The sequence below is a fragment of the Lepidochelys kempii genome, chromosome 22 (assembly GCF_965140285.1).
Source record: "Lepidochelys kempii isolate rLepKem1 chromosome 22, rLepKem1.hap1, whole genome shotgun sequence".
NCBI classification, from domain to species: Eukaryota; Metazoa; Chordata; order Testudines; family Cheloniidae; genus Lepidochelys; species Lepidochelys kempii.
The window spans coordinates 10,724,566-10,741,678 of NC_136401.1; the positions used below are offsets into that span (position 1 = coordinate 10,724,566).

A 17,113-nucleotide genomic window follows, 5' to 3' on the forward strand; every position below is an offset into this window, starting at 1 on the left:
AAACACTTGCCCAAAATCACTCAGGGAGTCAGGATCAGAGCCAGGAGTGGCACTCGGGTCTCCTACCTCCTAGTCAAGTGTCTAAACCACAAGATCAACCTTTCCCTCAGACCATTGGGTACTCAGATCGGGAGCTTCTGTACTGGCCTATTGCTAGGCCAAAGCCCAGTCCATGTCCTATGAAGTCATCTCTGCCACCGCAATTGCATTTGATGTCCCTTTTTCCTCCATCGTTTCAAGGGAGGCATAGAACATGTCCTAAACCTCGCTACGAGATCTGGCTTCTGCTCGCCAGCGTTACTTAGAGCTGTTGCTGCTGCTTGGGAGGTTGGGAAGGGAGAAGGGGGACTCTTGTACACACACCGTTTGAATATGAACCACACAGAAGAGGTTTGTATTTCCTGAATGGAAACGAAACCCCTTTGTATGGGTTGGAGATTCAAGGGCCAAACTGTTCCCCTCTGACTCTTTTTCTTTTTTCCCCTTGGCTTTTTATTCTATCCCATGTGAGATATCTGGTCTGAAGTTTACAGGTCACAGTTTGCTTTGGCATTGGATGGATTTTGGAGCCCACCGGGTTTAAACACTATTTTATGAATTGAACCAAGTCCTTCTTTCCTGCCATGCTTCAAATTAAGATTTCCACATATGCATTTAATAGAGATTCACTTGAGTAAAACACTTATTACATGTTCACTAAAAATCCACCGACAAAACGGAACACCCTCGTTGAGGATTAACAAATCTATAATTCAGTGGATCCATGGCAGCTGTTCAACTGCAACACAACGGTCATGTCATAATCTGTTCTTTTATTAAGATAACTGCCTTATTAATGGTGATTAAAGGGCTAACGCTTCTGCACGTATACAATGCCTTTCGCTGAAGGTCCTCAAAGCAAATCACCGAAGTGGGTTTTACAGAGGAAGAGGCTAAGTACATCTGTGCAGTTCCTGGGAGGGTACTTCCCAGCATGACACACATGCTAGCTCTGCTTGAGCAAGTGCACTAAAGAGCAGTGTAGCTGGGGGTAGCAGGAGCAGCAGCTTGGGCTAGCTACCTGTGTACAAATCCCCCCCAGGGCCCCCGGGTACGTACTAGGGCGACTGGCCCAAGATAGCACCGCGAGTTAGTGGCGGAGTCAGGAAATAACCCAGGTGACTTGGTTCCCAATCCCCTGCCCTAATTACTACATGTTACCTTTAAGGAAGTGTAACCTGGAGGTCTAAGGAAGGATGGCTTATAGCACTGGACTGGATCTCTGCAGATCTGGGTTCACCTCCTAACTGTGCGGCAGACTCCCAGTCTAACTATGTGCTGGTCACTTCATCTACACAGAAAGACAGTGAGGGGAGAATGAAAGTATTTTTATCCCCATTTTATAGGTGGGGAACAGGGAGAGATTCAGGGACTTTGCCAAAGTCACACAGGGCAGGGAATTGAATTAGTTCAGTGCCTTAAGCACAACGACTTGCTCAGAGGTACAGAGTCAGTGGTGGAGTCAGAAACAGAGTCCAGGGTCACATTTTTTAAACAGAGCACAGCATGCAGCAGCTCTCATCAGGACCCTTCTGGGCAGGGAAAGATGTGACCCTTGCTACTGAGCTCTTTCGAAAATCTAGCCCCTCATTCTGGTGCCTAAATAGAAGCTGAATTTTGAAAATTTGGCTCAAGGAGTGTAGGCTCCCAGTCCTATGCTTAGTACACTAGAGCCTGCTGTTCTCCTAGGGTCCCAACAGTCAGTCATTAGAACAAGAAACTGTGTCACCCTTCCTTCAGGCTGACCTTCCATCATGAGAGACACCAGAAGTTCCTGCTTGGGCTACAGGGCTCAGTGATGACATAATTCTCGCACTAAATCTAAACCATATTGCAATGCTTGGCTGAGTTTGCAGAGTTTTTTCGTCCTAGTTCCCAGATTTTTTTGGTAACAATGATATTTTAGGTTTACAAAAATAAAAATACCTCCTAACCTCAGCACTAAGGTTTGAAGATGCTCTTCCATGTATGGTAAAGGCAACTGCCCCGTTCCAAAGGTCATACAGAGAGTAAAGAGACTTAGGAGGGGTAAATTACTATTTGACACAAGACAATAGCCTTTATTGTAGCCCTGGGAGTTGGCCTATGAATACACTTGGGCACTCTCCCAATTATTTGAGTATGAAGCGAAATGTTTTGCCAAAGCCCTATAATGGGCTGCAGATTTTGATATTAATTAATGGTTAAAGCATTTGTAAAATGTACTACGTTTGGCTGGAAATTGCGTCACATTTCCCTTGAGATATTTCATCCTTCTCAACAGAGATTCTCTGACCATTTGCTGTCCCTTTTAATCACCATTCTGAATGTGGCTTTCCCGCAAATCCGACTGACCCTTTCCCACCTGTGCAGCAGGGACGGTCAGGCCTGGACTACACAGCTATTGTACTGGTATATAACTAAGTCAGTTAGTGGTACTGATAGTTATACTGGTACAACCCCTACTGCACACATAATACCAGCATAGGTTATTCCCCTTCCTCTACAGAAATAAGCAGTTTGGTGTCCCCTGGAAGTTGGAGCCAAGGGCAGCTGCCCTCTCACCCACCCCTAGAAATGGCCCTTATCTGCACACACAAAAGGAGGCTTGTACCGCTTCAACTGTAGTTAACGCAGTACAACTTTTGTATGGTGATATGGTCTTACTAGCCAGTCCTTACAAACTAGTCCTTACAAACAAGGAGGGATTCTTTTCATCCTGCATCGTGTGTTTAGATACTATAATAGTGGGTACTTTAAAAATACCTTCGCAATCTAGGGCCTGATTTGACAAGTGCACTGAGTACCTGGCAGCTCCCATTAATTTCACTGGGAGATGTAGATTTTCAGCACCCCTATGAGCCCAATGTCCAATTCCGGTTGAAATCAATGGAAAGTAGTGACAACAGGAGTTAAATTCAGCTCAAAATCAGGCCCATAGTTAACCCATTCCCTTGTCAAGCAAAAACGAAGAAAAATGGGTCCAGATAAGCCACTTTTCTGCAAACACTTAAGGATTATTAAGAGACAATACTAGGACAGGGAAAAGACTGGGATCCCAAAGAACTAAAAAACTATAGCAACTTAAAACGAGTCTGTCTCTCGAGAGCAGGGAGTTGTTTGTAGGAACCGGATTGAGACACACACCTGCTGGGGGTGTCTGAAGAAGTTAGGTCTGCCTTTTTCTCTAAATGCTTTGTTCCTATTGTTAAAATAAACAGTGCATTGGTTTCAGAAGCCTGTTTTGTCACTGTACACCACTGGTCACAGAGAGGCACCTGGGCCTATACCCATGACCGCTACTATTCCCTTATGCAACTGAAGACAGAAAGGCATCTTAGTCATTAGCAATGTCCACTAATCCCCTCTAGGACTAGTCTAAATTAGCAATGACCCTTCTACAACATTTTGCAGGTACATTTTGATCCATTTGTTTTGCATGACCCTCTGAGCATTCAAAGTGCTTTTCCATCAAATTCTAAACTTTGCCACCCTTTCCACAAATCCCCTCTCCCTCCTCCCCTGCCCCAGGTCAGCTTGCAAAATTCTCCTCTTCTAGCTCATGATTTTGCCCATTCCAAATGTCACACAAGACCTGTGGCTGCCATTTGAGCATTTTTGGCATGTAGAGATATAGAACAACATGTACAAAAAGCCTACACAGATTAATATGGGAAGTACACACACACAGATGGGGGTTGACAAAATGTACACCTTTCAGACAGAATTTCAGGCATCCCAAATGAGCGAACCAAGTTTGAAATCACATCTTAAATTGTTCTTGCTGTTGTCATGGTGTGTCAGACAAGCCAGCCAGTATTTCCAGCAGCATTACTGATCCTTATGATCCATACACTATGACCACAAGGGCAACAAAATTTTAAAAAATGTAGATTCAAGGGTGCTGGAACGATTTGTATAGTGGGGGTACTGAGAGCCGTCGAACCAAACTGTAAATCCTGTATATAATGGAAACCACTTCAAGCCAGAAGTGTGGCAGCACTCATATGCAGATTTTAAACTAATAAAACTCTATTGTACATAAACGCACAGAGTCTACCAGCCCCGCATCCTAAACAAACTCCAAGGAAACCTAGGCACCTCAAAAGATTCAGGTACACTTTGGCCTTTAACTTCAATCCTACCTTTTATTGTCTTCTCATTGGCTGAATAGTCCCATGATCTGGAATCCTTGCTCTCTCCCAGCTAATGTTTTGTGGGAGGCTGCCAGGCGAGATCGCTGCTCCAGTAAAATCTTGGGCTGTCTTCAGGGTGAGGAGACATTAAACAACCTTTCTCTCTACTGCATCAGAACACCCAGCTGCTGCTTCTGCCTCTGAAAAAGAAAGTCATTATGGCTTCTACTAGCCCATTTGACCACAGGAGATATGCGCAGCCAATCAGGTAACCAGAACCAGTACCATGGGACTCAGCCCAGTTCTAAATGGAAGGAAGGAATGGAGAAAGTTAAGGCATAGGCTTCTATCTGCATTGTCCCCTTTCACCCATTTGGGTCGGGGGGACTCAGTTTTTTTTAAAAGATTTTTCCTCTTTACAAGGTTGTTTTTTTAAAAAAAAACAAACAAACCATTTTTACCTCTCCTTTCTTTGCATTGTTCTCCAGTTCTTCCTTGCACTCCAGGCTTTGGCTGAATGTAGGGAAATTGCTGGATTGTTTAACTTCAGTGAATAGCTAGCAAAAAAACCCCAAACCAGTCTTGTTTGCATTTTCCCATGCAGCCAGATTGCATGTTCCTTTTTATCTTTTGCATTTCTCCTTTAGGTGGGACTATTACAGTAGGCTGGTCAGTTTGGCTTTCTGGGTATCCCACAGTAACTCAGTGTCTGGGATGCAAAACAAAACACAAAACCTGCACTCCACCCCAAAACCTCTGTTTTCATTTCATTAGGTGTTTTATGTTCATTAAAACATTTCATTCCATATTTGTTTGTCTAAACTTCCAAATTCTACTTTTTGTTTTCTTATTTATTATGCAGATTTTTTTTTTCAAAGCAGGGCAGGAGATTGACTATCCACTCTCATTAAAATTAGCAAGAGAAGTTGTGGCATTGAAGGCAGTGTAGCCCAGTGGATAGAGCATTAAACTAGGAGTCAGGTTAGCTGAGTTCTCTCCCTGGTACTACTATGTGACCTTAGGTATGTTATTCCCACCCAGGGTCTGTCTTGTGTATTTAGATTCTAAGCTGTTTGGAGCAGTGACTCTGTTATTACGCATACAATACAGCACCTAGGACAACAGGGTCCCAGTATCCATTATGGATTTGGGATGCTATTGTAATACAATACAAAGAATAAATCCCCCCAACAGCTAGGAAATCTTATAACTGCAAAACCTTAAACTGGGTCCAGCCTTACTGGTGAACACCTGTGTAAATTAGGAAGCCTCCCACACAGCCAGTTCTGTATTAGTCTAATTGATTAGAAACACCTGCCTGTATTTCAAGCCCCTGCATGAGCAGGGTGGGAGGGAGGACAGAACAAAGGGGACATTACCCCCTTCTATGGCACAGGAATCACACGTCTGTGCCTCAGTGAATGGGCCATGGCAAGGTTACAGCTCAGACACACAATCGTCCCTCAGTCACACTGTCTGGCCTTGGCCTGGTTGTCACTGGGACACGTGCCCCTCCCCTGGCCAAGTGCTTCTCAGCAGTTCCCCTGGGACACAGTTATGTCTCATCACACAGAGCTCTGCAGCCTCCCGGCCTATTTCACCCCTGAGAAACTAGGGAGTCCCTGGCCAAAGTGGCTCTCCCACAGGCAGGACAGCGGCTGCCCATTCCGAAGAAGAGAGGGGAAAAAAAGAAAAAAGAAACCAGCATGACAGCCTGGACTTTCCTAAGTTTAGGCACCTGCTCCCAGAACACCCCGTTCTATGGCCCATTTTTCTTAGCAGATGTGGGGTAGGTGCTCTGTGCTGCGTCCATATGGGTAGAGTCCCACAGGATCGCTCTAGGGGTCATCCAGGACTCTTTGCCTAGACCCGCCCCCCCACACACACACTTTTGGCTGCAGAGATACAGTGAAAGTTGTGGGCTGTGTGGGTCTATGCAGACAGGTGCTCTAAACATAAGTCCATAGCCACAGGCCAGCTGGGGACCATGCTCCTGATAGGGTCTCTCTAGGCAGGGAACTTGTGGGTAGTTGGGGGGGGGGGGAACATATGGGGAGCCAGAGGAAGGAGGAGGTATGGCAGGGAGTCAAAAGGGGAAGGGCAGCCAGAGGTATGGGAGCATCGAGGGAACAAGGGACGTATTGCTGGGGAGGAACAAGAATTAATTTGTTCTCCAGCTTTAGAGGTGTTCCACCTTTTGAAGTGTGATAGCTTATCACACTGCAGCTGGTTAGTTTGTTCCTTCATATAGTCATGTGCAAGGTCCTTAGTCCATACTGGGGCCTTTTCCCCATTTAGCAATATGAAAACAGTACAGTGGTCATAACCCGCTGGTTCAGAACCCTGGCTCTAACAGAGTACTGGATGGGTACTCAAACTCGGGAAACAGCTTCTCTTCTCATGACTCTGGGTGTGATCTTGGACAAGTCACTTTGCCACTCTGTGCCTCAGTTTCCCCCACTGTAAAATGGGGACAATGATCCCGCTCTCCTTTGCAAAGTGCTTTTGAGATCTACAGAGGAAATGCATTACAGAGAGCGGAGTATTATTATTTCCCCCCCAGTGCACTGATTCCAATATTTTCTTAACAACACCTTTTCCTCACTTCTAGATCATAGGCTAGAAGGCACAAAATAAGAGATGGCCCATTAGGATGGATGGATGGGTCACCCTATAGTGTGGCAAAATCCTACAAAGCTGAATTTGACCTTGCAGGGTCCATGACCGCACGTGGTGGCATCAGACACACAGGCCTGTGGTCAGGCAGGACGAGAAGCTGGATTACAATTGCCACAACAATAGCAAGGGAATGCATGTTACTGGCAAAGGAAACTACCATTCCTATGCTGCCATGGAAAGGGGAGTGTAAATTAGTGGTTGGAGCTTGGGAGTTGGGAGTTGCAGGCCCTGTGTTCTGGCTCTGACACTAACCGCAGGCTTCAGTGTTTCCATGGTAACAACACTACTTACTGCACCTTTGCAAGGTGCTTTGAGCTCCCTGGGATAAAGGGCATGAGGTAAAGGCAGAGGGTTCTTAGTGTTTTGGGATATCTTGGCTTTATGAGAATAAACTCAAAAGAAAGGCAAAAGCCCCTCTAGTCAATTAAATTAAAGGCGCAAATACCCCTAATTACCACAAGATGCTCCCCAAGTCAGACAGCAGCTCCTCAAGCAGATGTGCTCACATTCTATTTCCTCAGCCCCCAGCTTGCGTGGGCAGATTCCAGCACCAGCCACTAAATAAAAATTGTCTAACAAGTGTCGACATTGAGATACTGCCTTGGCTTTCGGTCCCTGCATTTTTCCCATCCTCTGGGCCAAGTTGCAAACATTTTGTCTGCATTATTCACAACAGAAAGAGCTTGTTTAAAAAAAAAAAAAGTCCATAAAAGCAACTGCTCGAAAGGAGAGTTTGCATTCCTTGAAGTCCTTCTGTGTTGTAGGAGACCTGCAAAGGCGTAGATTTGATTTTCTACAGTGAAAACCCCCAGCAAACTCTGCTTGCCCTACAAAGAACTCATGCAGAGTTCAGTTGGGAACATGTAATCCCAGCAAGGTTTTCACATTGATAAACTTGTGATTAACTTTTGTTTAAATATAGTACGTCAGTGCAGGTTGTTAAGAGTGACATCCCTGATGGCTAATAGCCTCTATTATTATTATTATTTGTATTCTTGTACCACCTACAGTCCCCAGTCATAGAACAGGACCTGATTGTGCTAGGTGCTGTACAAACACAGAATTGGGACAGCACGGCCAGCAGCAGATCAAACTGCCCCCTGACTCCTTCTCCAATGTGCCTTTCAGGCCACGGTTAAGCATGGGTGAGCAACTCCAGCACCCAGGCCTATTTGATCTTTGATCTCCCTGGTGATATGGCCAACAAAGTGAACACCCGTCATAGTGGCGATTTTGACAGCCACCTTTGAGTGCTTCTGGGGCAGCATCATGGGGAGCACTGGAAAATGCTGATTTGGATAATGTTCTGATACAGGGCAGGGCAGGCGTGGCCTGGGCTATACACAACATTGTATGACCATAATTGAATAAGTAACTAAAGGTGTGATTTTAAACTGATTCAGTGAAACTGGTGCAAAACCCTTGTGGGAATACACACAAATTAGTTTCAGTTTGGCTCATAGAGGTTTAGCTTGCAGTGATAAATTTAAAGGTGCAAGCTAAACCTATATAGCCCATTTAAAACTGATTTGTGAGCATCCACACAAGCATGCACGCTGGTTTAGCTTAAACCAGTACAACTTCTGTGGGTGAACAAGCCCACACCGTGAAAGGGATCTGTGCAGCATAGCACACTCTGGATATCCAGGCTCCATTACATCCAGTGACTGGCCCCTTTACACACATACTTCAAGTGAAGTTAGACCTGGTAGTAGGTGTCAGACTATATAAATCCTGGGGTGGTGGGCACAGCCTATTTAAATTGATCCCCGGTTGGCAAGTGGAGCCCACCACAACAACAGAATTCCTGCCCCCTTAAATAGGGTGAGGCTACAGAGCCCAGGTAGGTGTCAAGTTCACAGCCCTGGCATCAGATGTACTGTCTATTGGCAAATGGGCAGTGGCTAGGCAATACGCCATAGAATCAAAGAACCATAGTGTTAGAAGAGACCACAAGGTCAGCTAGTCTAACCCTCTGGGAAGATGCAGGATTTGTTGTCTCTAAACCATCCAAGATAGATGGTTATCCAGCCTCCTGCTGAAAACCTCTAGGGAAGGAACTTCCATGACTCCCCAGCGTAGTTTGGTCCATTGTCCTATTGTTCTTACATCCAGCCAATGTTCTTCATCCTGCACCTACACGGTGAGAGAGTCAAGTTCTATGTTTGGCCTCTCTGCCAAGACTGCCACTGTGACTTGCGTGATCTGGACACCTGCCCACTGGGAATGAATCTGAGCCCCTCCTCACCTCCCACTCATTTTTCATAAGGCACCACATCACTCTTCAATTATGGTTACCTTTGGTTGCTAGCCAACTTTGCAAAACAATGATCTAGAGGTACAGTGCCATCAGACTGCAACAGGTGACTGGGCTCAATGGGAGAAATCGGAAAGTAACCAAAACTCTGCCCAACAGATCTTCATTCTGTGATGGGACTTGAGTATGTCCATGGGATAGGGGTTGAGCTATGGAGCCTGTGACTTCCTAGTTGCCACTTCAAATCTTGGTCAGGATCACTCTGGCTGACAGTCAGCTGTGGACTGTCTGGTGGTCTAACAGAAAGGAGGTTCCGAATCCAGTTGTTGATGCCCACATTACAACCAATATTAATTGGCTGTTGCTGCAGAGAGATAAGAGATCTGCAACCAAATTGTCCATGGAAACTTAACTCACTTCTCATCGCTATAGGTGGCCTTTCCGGGGCAAGGGACAGCAGCACAATAAAGGTATCTAGATACTTAGAGCCCCCATCACCAAGCATCCAGGAACTTCACCTACATTAGCAAAATCTTTTCTCACAACACCCCTGTGTGGAAGGACTATCAACCTAATTTTACAGCTGAGGCGCAGAACCACAGAGAGATTCAGTGACTGGCCCACAGTCATGGAAAATGTCTGCGGCAGAGCCAGGAAAAGAATAAAGATCTCCTGAGTTGTCCTCAAGTGCTCTAACCTCTGGACCATCCATGCTCTGCAGCCGGTGCGGTTGCAGTCCATGCTCTAGCTGCTCTTGAAGTACGTCAAGTGAAGAATGTTCACACAGCTCATACAGAACTATTTTGCTGGAAATTAAATCCCTCCTCCATCTCCTTTCTACAGCTGCCAATTAGCCTCCCCATTCCTCTCCTTTGCCCATAGCTTGCGCTCTCCCCCCCGCCCCCTGTCCCTTCACTAAGCCCCATTAAAGCCCAGAAAGCATCTGTTTTAATTAGGCAACAATTGTTCTAACCAGAAAAACATGCACTGGATTTACAGCAGCTTGGGACAAGTCGCCTGGGCCTGTGGTCGCCACCTGACCCCGTATCGGAGTGATGCAGCGTATGCCCCTCCCGCAGCCCCAGGAGGGCAGAGATCAAATTGCTCTTTGGAATAACTGGGGATTAAGAAATGTTGTTTGAAATGTTGCCAGCTCATCCTTCAAAGGGTGAGGAGCCATCCCCTGGAGCACCCTGATGACAGAAGGCATCTTTCCTGCTTGCCTGGAGTTCAGTTTAAGAATCTCCCTCCCTCCCTCTTCTTTTCTGAATGAGCTCCAAAGGTTGATTTCCTGCATGCTTGAATAGGACCAGCTTGACACAGCCTGCCTTGGGATGAAATCACCAACTTGGCTTGCCTTCTGTCTGAAAAACAAAATCCTTCTGCAGGGCTTTCATCTAGGGAGAGGACAAGGATTCTAAAACACAAACAGGCCTCTGCCGACGGACTGATGTCTGAGTAAAGCTTCCACAAGCTAGCTATTCTCTTCAGGTTTTTAATAAACGTCACCCTGCTAAGATTTTTAATGCTTAAAAAAATTTCTCTTCTTGTTGCCTCGATAACTCCAAATTGAGGAAGAATGGCCAGCCAATTAAAATACAAAATACTGAGAGGTCAAATCTCGGTAGAGAGCTTCAGAGACTCTGTGGTATCAAAAATTGAAAAGGGATGCCATCCAAGTAGAAATCGTACATAGGGCAAGCAAAGTACAGGGCTGGAAGAGAGGAAGGATGGCCCAGTGGTTAGGGAACCAGCCCAGGATTTTGGACAGTTGGATTCAATACCCTGCTTCACCACAAACCTCCTCTGGGACCTTGGGCAAGTCACTTTAGCAGCGCTGGACCTCAATTCCCCATCTGTAAAATGGGGATAATAGCTCTGCCCAAAGTCACAGGTGTACTGTTAGAGTGTGAAGGGCTCAGTAATGGGGGGCCAGATATGTACCTAAGCACAGATAGAGAGAGGGGGCAGAAGGCAGCGGACACAGGCGAGTCATTAATCTGTCTCTGTTTCCCCATCTGCAAAACAGAGATAAAACAGCCTCTGTACTAAAAAAAACTTGTCACTCCTGGCCCAAAGGCTACTTGCCAGCCTCCTCCTGTAAGGGGAAAGAAACAAAGTATTTATAGTATTTACAAGTCCATAAAAATGTTTTTGAAAGCTGAAATATTTTGAAAAGCTGGGCTAATGCTGACCTACGCTGGGAAGGCGAGGGACTCAAAGCTGGAATTGCCCAAAGGAGACTATGAGAATTTGCTCCTAAAATGCATTAAAATTCAGTAGGAGTTAAAGGTGATTTAGGAGCACAACCCTCATTGAGTTTCAGGGCAAGTTGTGTGCCTCTGTCATGTAGACACTATTGAAAAACCCACCTGTAACTCCCACTGAGGGGAAGATTTTGGAAAGCACTTAAGGGATTTTAGGAGCACAAGTCCCATGCAGGAGTCCAGGGCAAATGGACACCTAACTCCCCATGGCACTTTTGAAAATCCCCCCCTGAATTTCTATGGAACTTGGGCATCTAACTTCCTGAGCTTCCTTTGATATCCCAGCCTAATTCCTTAGTGTTTTTGAAACACTTTTGGACTCTCCGACACCAGTGCCAGGCACTAGGGTTAGGGCCTATGATGGAAATGCCTGAATTAGAGGGAGGAACAGAAAGTTCTACAGGAGGGCAAAGTGTAACTGCAGTTAACTGAAAGTTGGGGTTTCCCCAAATCTTGGTTATGCCTCCGTTTGTGTCTTCACTGTTCTCTGACTGAGGCTAAACCTGGCTTGGCAGCAACTAAAACTACCAGAGTAGGACAATACAGGGGGCCAGTCTCCAGCTCTCCCATCGCTCCTTAGCAGTCAGAACACTGATGGAATTACTGAATGCCTGACTAACATGCTCATCCCTGCACTCCATGTTTGTTTACCAGCTGTGCTGTCTGGTCTGGAGATTTCCTCCCTCCCACCTACTGCTAATGATGACCAACCTACCCAAGCACAACTTTGACCTACCTGCCCTTTTCTGTGGATGATTACGAAAGGGAAAACAACAGGCCAGAGTGGTAATTCCTCTGCTCTTTTCTCATCCTGCCACTAGGGACAGTCAAGGATGTGCTGCGTTATGGCGTCAACCTACCAGGAAGCAAAGAACCTGTCATTCAAGCTCTGAAGATAAGGTGCCAGTCCACTGGCTCTTTTCCAGAAAGAGGCTGCTGAACTAGGGAAGAAATTAGGGTAGGAAAATGGGAATAAAAGATACAAGGATCTAAGGCAGTGCATCTCTTCCAGGGGAGGAGTGTGGGATAGAGGATGGGCAGAGAAAGGACTATGACTGAAGGAATTACCTATGAGGGTTCCCTTGAGGAACATACATCCATCTTCCCTGGTCCAATCAATAGACACACTCAAGGACACACTGTAGAATTAATGAACGGTGCACCGAGGAGGAAGTGGCATATCTTTTGTTGTTGTTGTTATTGCTTAGAGAACCCTCCTACTGAAGGTGCCACTCTCAAATGTAGCCAGAGTCACTCAACAGTGGTTGACGAATGGGTGGGGTGATGAACATGATGTCGTCTTGCACACCTGGGAGGTGGAGGCTTCTGCCCAGCATGTCATGAGCGTCTCAGTCGGGCAATGTTTGACCTGCTTGGGATGCTCAGGTTGCTGGAGTTGTGGTTCTGCACCCATATGGCGATGATGGCTTCTGTATCAGGGCCCTCCCCGCCCCCGCAAAAACAGACAAACAATTGTTGGACTTTTCCGAACTCCTGAGAATGAGATACATAGAACTTCAACCTGCAGGTAGCATCTAGGCAGCTCAACCTACGAAGGAGGCAGATGTCACTGCAACTAAAGGGCCACTTTAGGACATAGTAGCTTCATGGGCCTTGTCCCCACCCTCTGTGGGGCTGCAATGGGTGGCCTGTGAGCACTTGCAAAATGTGGGCAGACAGGGACTTTAGATACAGGGCTTGACTGATGGATTCTTTGCCTTTTGGCTTTCTGGCTGGAGGGGGCCGTAATGCTATACATCCTTGATTGTCCCTATAGGTCAGTGGTTTTCAACCTTTTTTTTCCATTTGTGGACCCCTAAAAATTTTTGAATGAAGGTGTGGACCCCTTTGGAAATCTTAGACATAGTCTGCAGACCCCCCCCAAGGGGTCTGTCGACCACAGGTTGAAAACCACTGCTCTAGGTCTGGTGGGAGAAGTTGGTCCTAAAAATCCCCTGTATACATGCCCATCAAATTACTTGCTGCAGGCATACAGAATTGCACACGGTTCCCCTAGCATGCAACAAAAAAGCATCTCAGAGCCATCCCAGCGGCACGGCTCCTTTTTCATAGATCTCCCATTCAAGCACCCCCTCAACCCAACCCTGCTTAGCTTGGGAGAGCTACTCGGGCCACAGCACAAGGCTCTGTGATTGTGGCAGGATGGGACTGTGTTTAGTGGGTGTGCACAGCCCAGCTGCAGGCAATGCTGGGTTCAGCCCCTGTTATGTATGTGTTATGTTATGTATGTGTTATGTATGCCAGGGCTAATTCTTGCTTGCGCTTCTGCTGGTTGGAAAGAGGGGATCTGGGAGCGGCCATATGGTTATTATTGGTAGTGGGGAGGCATGTGGCAGGGAATCACATTTTCCTTTGGGCCACATTCAGCCTGCACTTGTTTATCATGGGGGAGGGACTGGAAAAATCATTGACTCACAGTCAGGAACAAAACATCGCAGCACTGAAGATGAAAACGGCTCGTTTCAATCAAGCTTTATTTGGTTGGTGCGGGGAGAGGGAACTCAACATTTTAATGGGGAAATTTGGCAGCTGCACGTTGTTCTTCCTGAGCCGAGCATGTGGGAGGGACGGATCCCAGTGCCAGTTCTCTTTGGGGGTCTTCCACCAGTTTCGCTGCTCTGTACTATGCGTGGTTTAACTCCCACAAAAAAACAAACCAAAACAAGGCTCTTTGCTCCTGAAGCTGTGTTTATTTCTATATTTCTGTGTCTATAAAGCTGGCTAGATCCTCAGGCTCAATGGGTAGTGATCAATGGCTCCATGTCTAGTTGGCAGCCGGTATCAAGCGGAGTGCCCCAAGGGTCGGTCCTGGGGCTGGTTTTGTTCAATATCTTCATTAATGATCTGGAGGATGGTGTGGATTGCACCCTCAGCAAGTTTGCAGATGACACTAAACTGGGAGAAGACGTAGATACACTGGAGGGTAGGGATAGGATACAGAGGGACCTAGACAAATTAGAGGTTTGGGCCAAAAGAAATCTGATGAGGTTCAACAAGGACAAGTGCAGGGTCCTGCACTTAGGACGGAAGAATCCCATGCACCGCTACAGACTAGGGACCGAATGGCTAGGCAGCAGTTCTGCAGAAAAGGACCTAGGGGTGACAGTGGATGAGAAGCTGGCTATGAGTCAACAGTGTGCCCTTGGTGGCAAGAAGGCCAATGGCATTTTGGGCTGTATAAATAGGGGCATTGCCAGCAGATGGAGGGACGTGATCGTTCCCCTCTATTCGACATTGGTGAGGCCTCATCTGGAGTACTGTGTCTAGTTTTGGGCCCCACACTACAAGAAGGATGTGGAAAAATTGGAGATAGTCCAGCGGAGGGCAAGAAAAATGATTAGGGGACTGGAACACATGACTTACGAGGAGAGGCTGAGGGAACTGGGATTGTTTACTCTGCGGAAGAGAAGAATGAGGGGGGATTTAGTAGCTGCTTTCAACAACCTGAAAGGGGGTTCCAAAGAGGATGGATCTAGACTGTTCTCAGTGGTAGCAGATGACAGAACAAGGAGTAATGGTCTCAAGTTGCAGTGGGGGAGGTCTAGGTTGGATATTAGGAAACAGTATTTCACTAAGAGAGTGGTGAAGCACTGTAATGCGTTACCTAGGGAGGTGGTGGATTCTCCTTCCTTTGAGGTTTTTAAGGTCAGGCTCGACAAAGCCCTGGCTGGGATGATTTAGTTGGGGATTGGTCTTTCTTTGAGCAGGGGATTGGACTAGATGACCTCCTGAGGTCCCTTCCAACCCTGATATTCTATGATGATTCTATTTCAGCTACCAAAGGGTTTTTGAAATGTCCGGATCAGAGGTGCGGTCTGATGTGAAATCTTAGATCTGCAATCGCCCCCAAGCTATAGCAAATGTTCAGGCCCAGCTCTGAATTAGAACTTTGCATGTGGCCCTTACCTGTGAGATAGATATGGCCAGGCCCAGGAGATAGAGCACAAGATTGGTGCTCAGGAGACCCCAGCTTTCCATCAACTTCCTTGCAGATGGGCCTAGTCGTGTCAATCTCTGAGACTCAGTGTCCCATCCGCTTTGGGGCAGAGTTAGCAATGCTTATCCACTTCATTAGAGAGCTTTGTGATCCACAGTAGAAAAGCATTAATAGCGTGAGATATTCCAAGGGGACAAACCACAGTCCCGGATACCACACCTCTGACATCTGTAAAAATATTTCTATGCACATCCATCGGGACCCCCAGCTCCAACAACTAGAATGAAAAGCTCCTGCATGGTGAAAATATTTTCCCTTCCCTCCACATGACACAATTCTCAGAGAAGGATCCTACCAAGTGTTAGGTAAGCTTCCCAGACCATCCAAAGTTGGTTCAAAACAAGGATTGCTTATCCAAAGCTCAAGTCTGCAAAACTGGGCTGGCAAGCTCACAAGAACGGCTCTCCCCAGTTAGGTTTCTGGTGCTTCCTGGTCCTACTGAGAGTGGTTGAGAACAGACTCTCCATATCACGCCAGCCCCAACCAGAGCACAGAAGTCATTCTCTCCCCCCCCCCAATTAAAACAACAGGGGGAAATTACCCCACATTTGTGCAAGTCTCCAAGGGTATGTGTCCACCGCAATCACGGGATGGGACTGTAGCTTCCCTAGACCTACCCAAGCTAGCTTTAATTGGGCCAGCTCAGGGACTGGAGAAGTGAAGCTGCAGCAGCATGCAAGTAATCACCCGGGGTCCTGAGTGAACTTGAACAGTCCATGCTGGAGCGCATGCTGTCATGGCTTCACTTCGTCTGGCACCCGAGTTAGCTAGCTTGGGTACGTCACCACAAACTGCAGCCACCCCTTGTGATGCAGAGTAAACATCCCCTATTATTGCCTACTGCCCCATTTACACAGACCTCCGAGCTGCGCTTATGCATGGTAAAATGAGGCTTGACGAAGGGCGTTAAGCTCCCTTGCGAGGCTCCAGCAGACAACGCCTAAAGGGGATCTGAACTGGGTCTAAGTTCTGAGCAAGGATTGAGCCAGGAGGTCCTCCTTTTCTTTTTGCGAATACAGACTAACATGGCTGCTACTCTGAAACCTGAGGATTCTATTGTATCCAGTTCCATTTGCCCACCATGAACGCTGCCAGGACAATATGAGCACGGAAAGAACATCAGTGTTTTCAGTTGTAATTCGCAGCTCTCCTTTCTGGCCTCTCTTATCTCACAGCAGGCAAACACATGAACAACGGGAAGAGCCAGAGCTCCAAGTCCCTTCAAGCATGTCCCCACAAAAGTGGGAAACTTTGTTTCTGCTTCCATTTCTTGCTGACATCACACAAGACTAATCTCTCCCCTCCACCCCCAGAGATCCTAGAACAGTGAGTGTCTCACACAGCTGAAGAGGTTCCTATCCTGAAGTGCAACAAACAGGAAAGAGGAATGAAACATCTGGAAGAAGCAGCTGGTTCTCATCTCTGTAGACCATGTGTTCAGCACATACTCTATACCTGCCAAGGCTCATCTACCTACAAAGAAACAGAATGTGGATGCCCAGACAAAACCAAGCCTGTCAGAAATGAGCTTTTGTTACAGGTTCTTTAACGAGCAGGCACATTGATGATCTCTTCATGTAATGCATAGAATACTCTGCAATTACACTGTGCCTTTCATCTGACGATCGCCAAGTGCTTCCACAAAGCACTTGGTTATATAGTAAGCTGGGAAACCAAGGCCCAGTAAGGTTACACAACTTGCTCTTTATATCACAGGTAGTCAGTGGCAGAGCCAGGT

At 46.6% G+C, this 17,113-nt stretch overlaps 1 protein-coding gene across 3 annotated transcripts in view; it reads right to left on the reverse strand.

Annotated features, from left to right (window-relative positions):
- ZBTB44 (zinc finger and BTB domain containing 44) overlaps positions 1-17,113 on the reverse strand; it is a 154,285-nt gene that overhangs the window by 69,909 nt on the left and 67,263 nt on the right. For all 3 annotated transcript variants that reach the window (XR_012155952.2, XR_012155950.2, XR_012155953.2), the window contains one exon: positions 4,164-4,354. The gene's annotated coding sequence lies outside the window, so the exon portion shown is untranslated. The remainder of the gene's footprint in view (positions 1-4,163; positions 4,355-17,113) is intronic.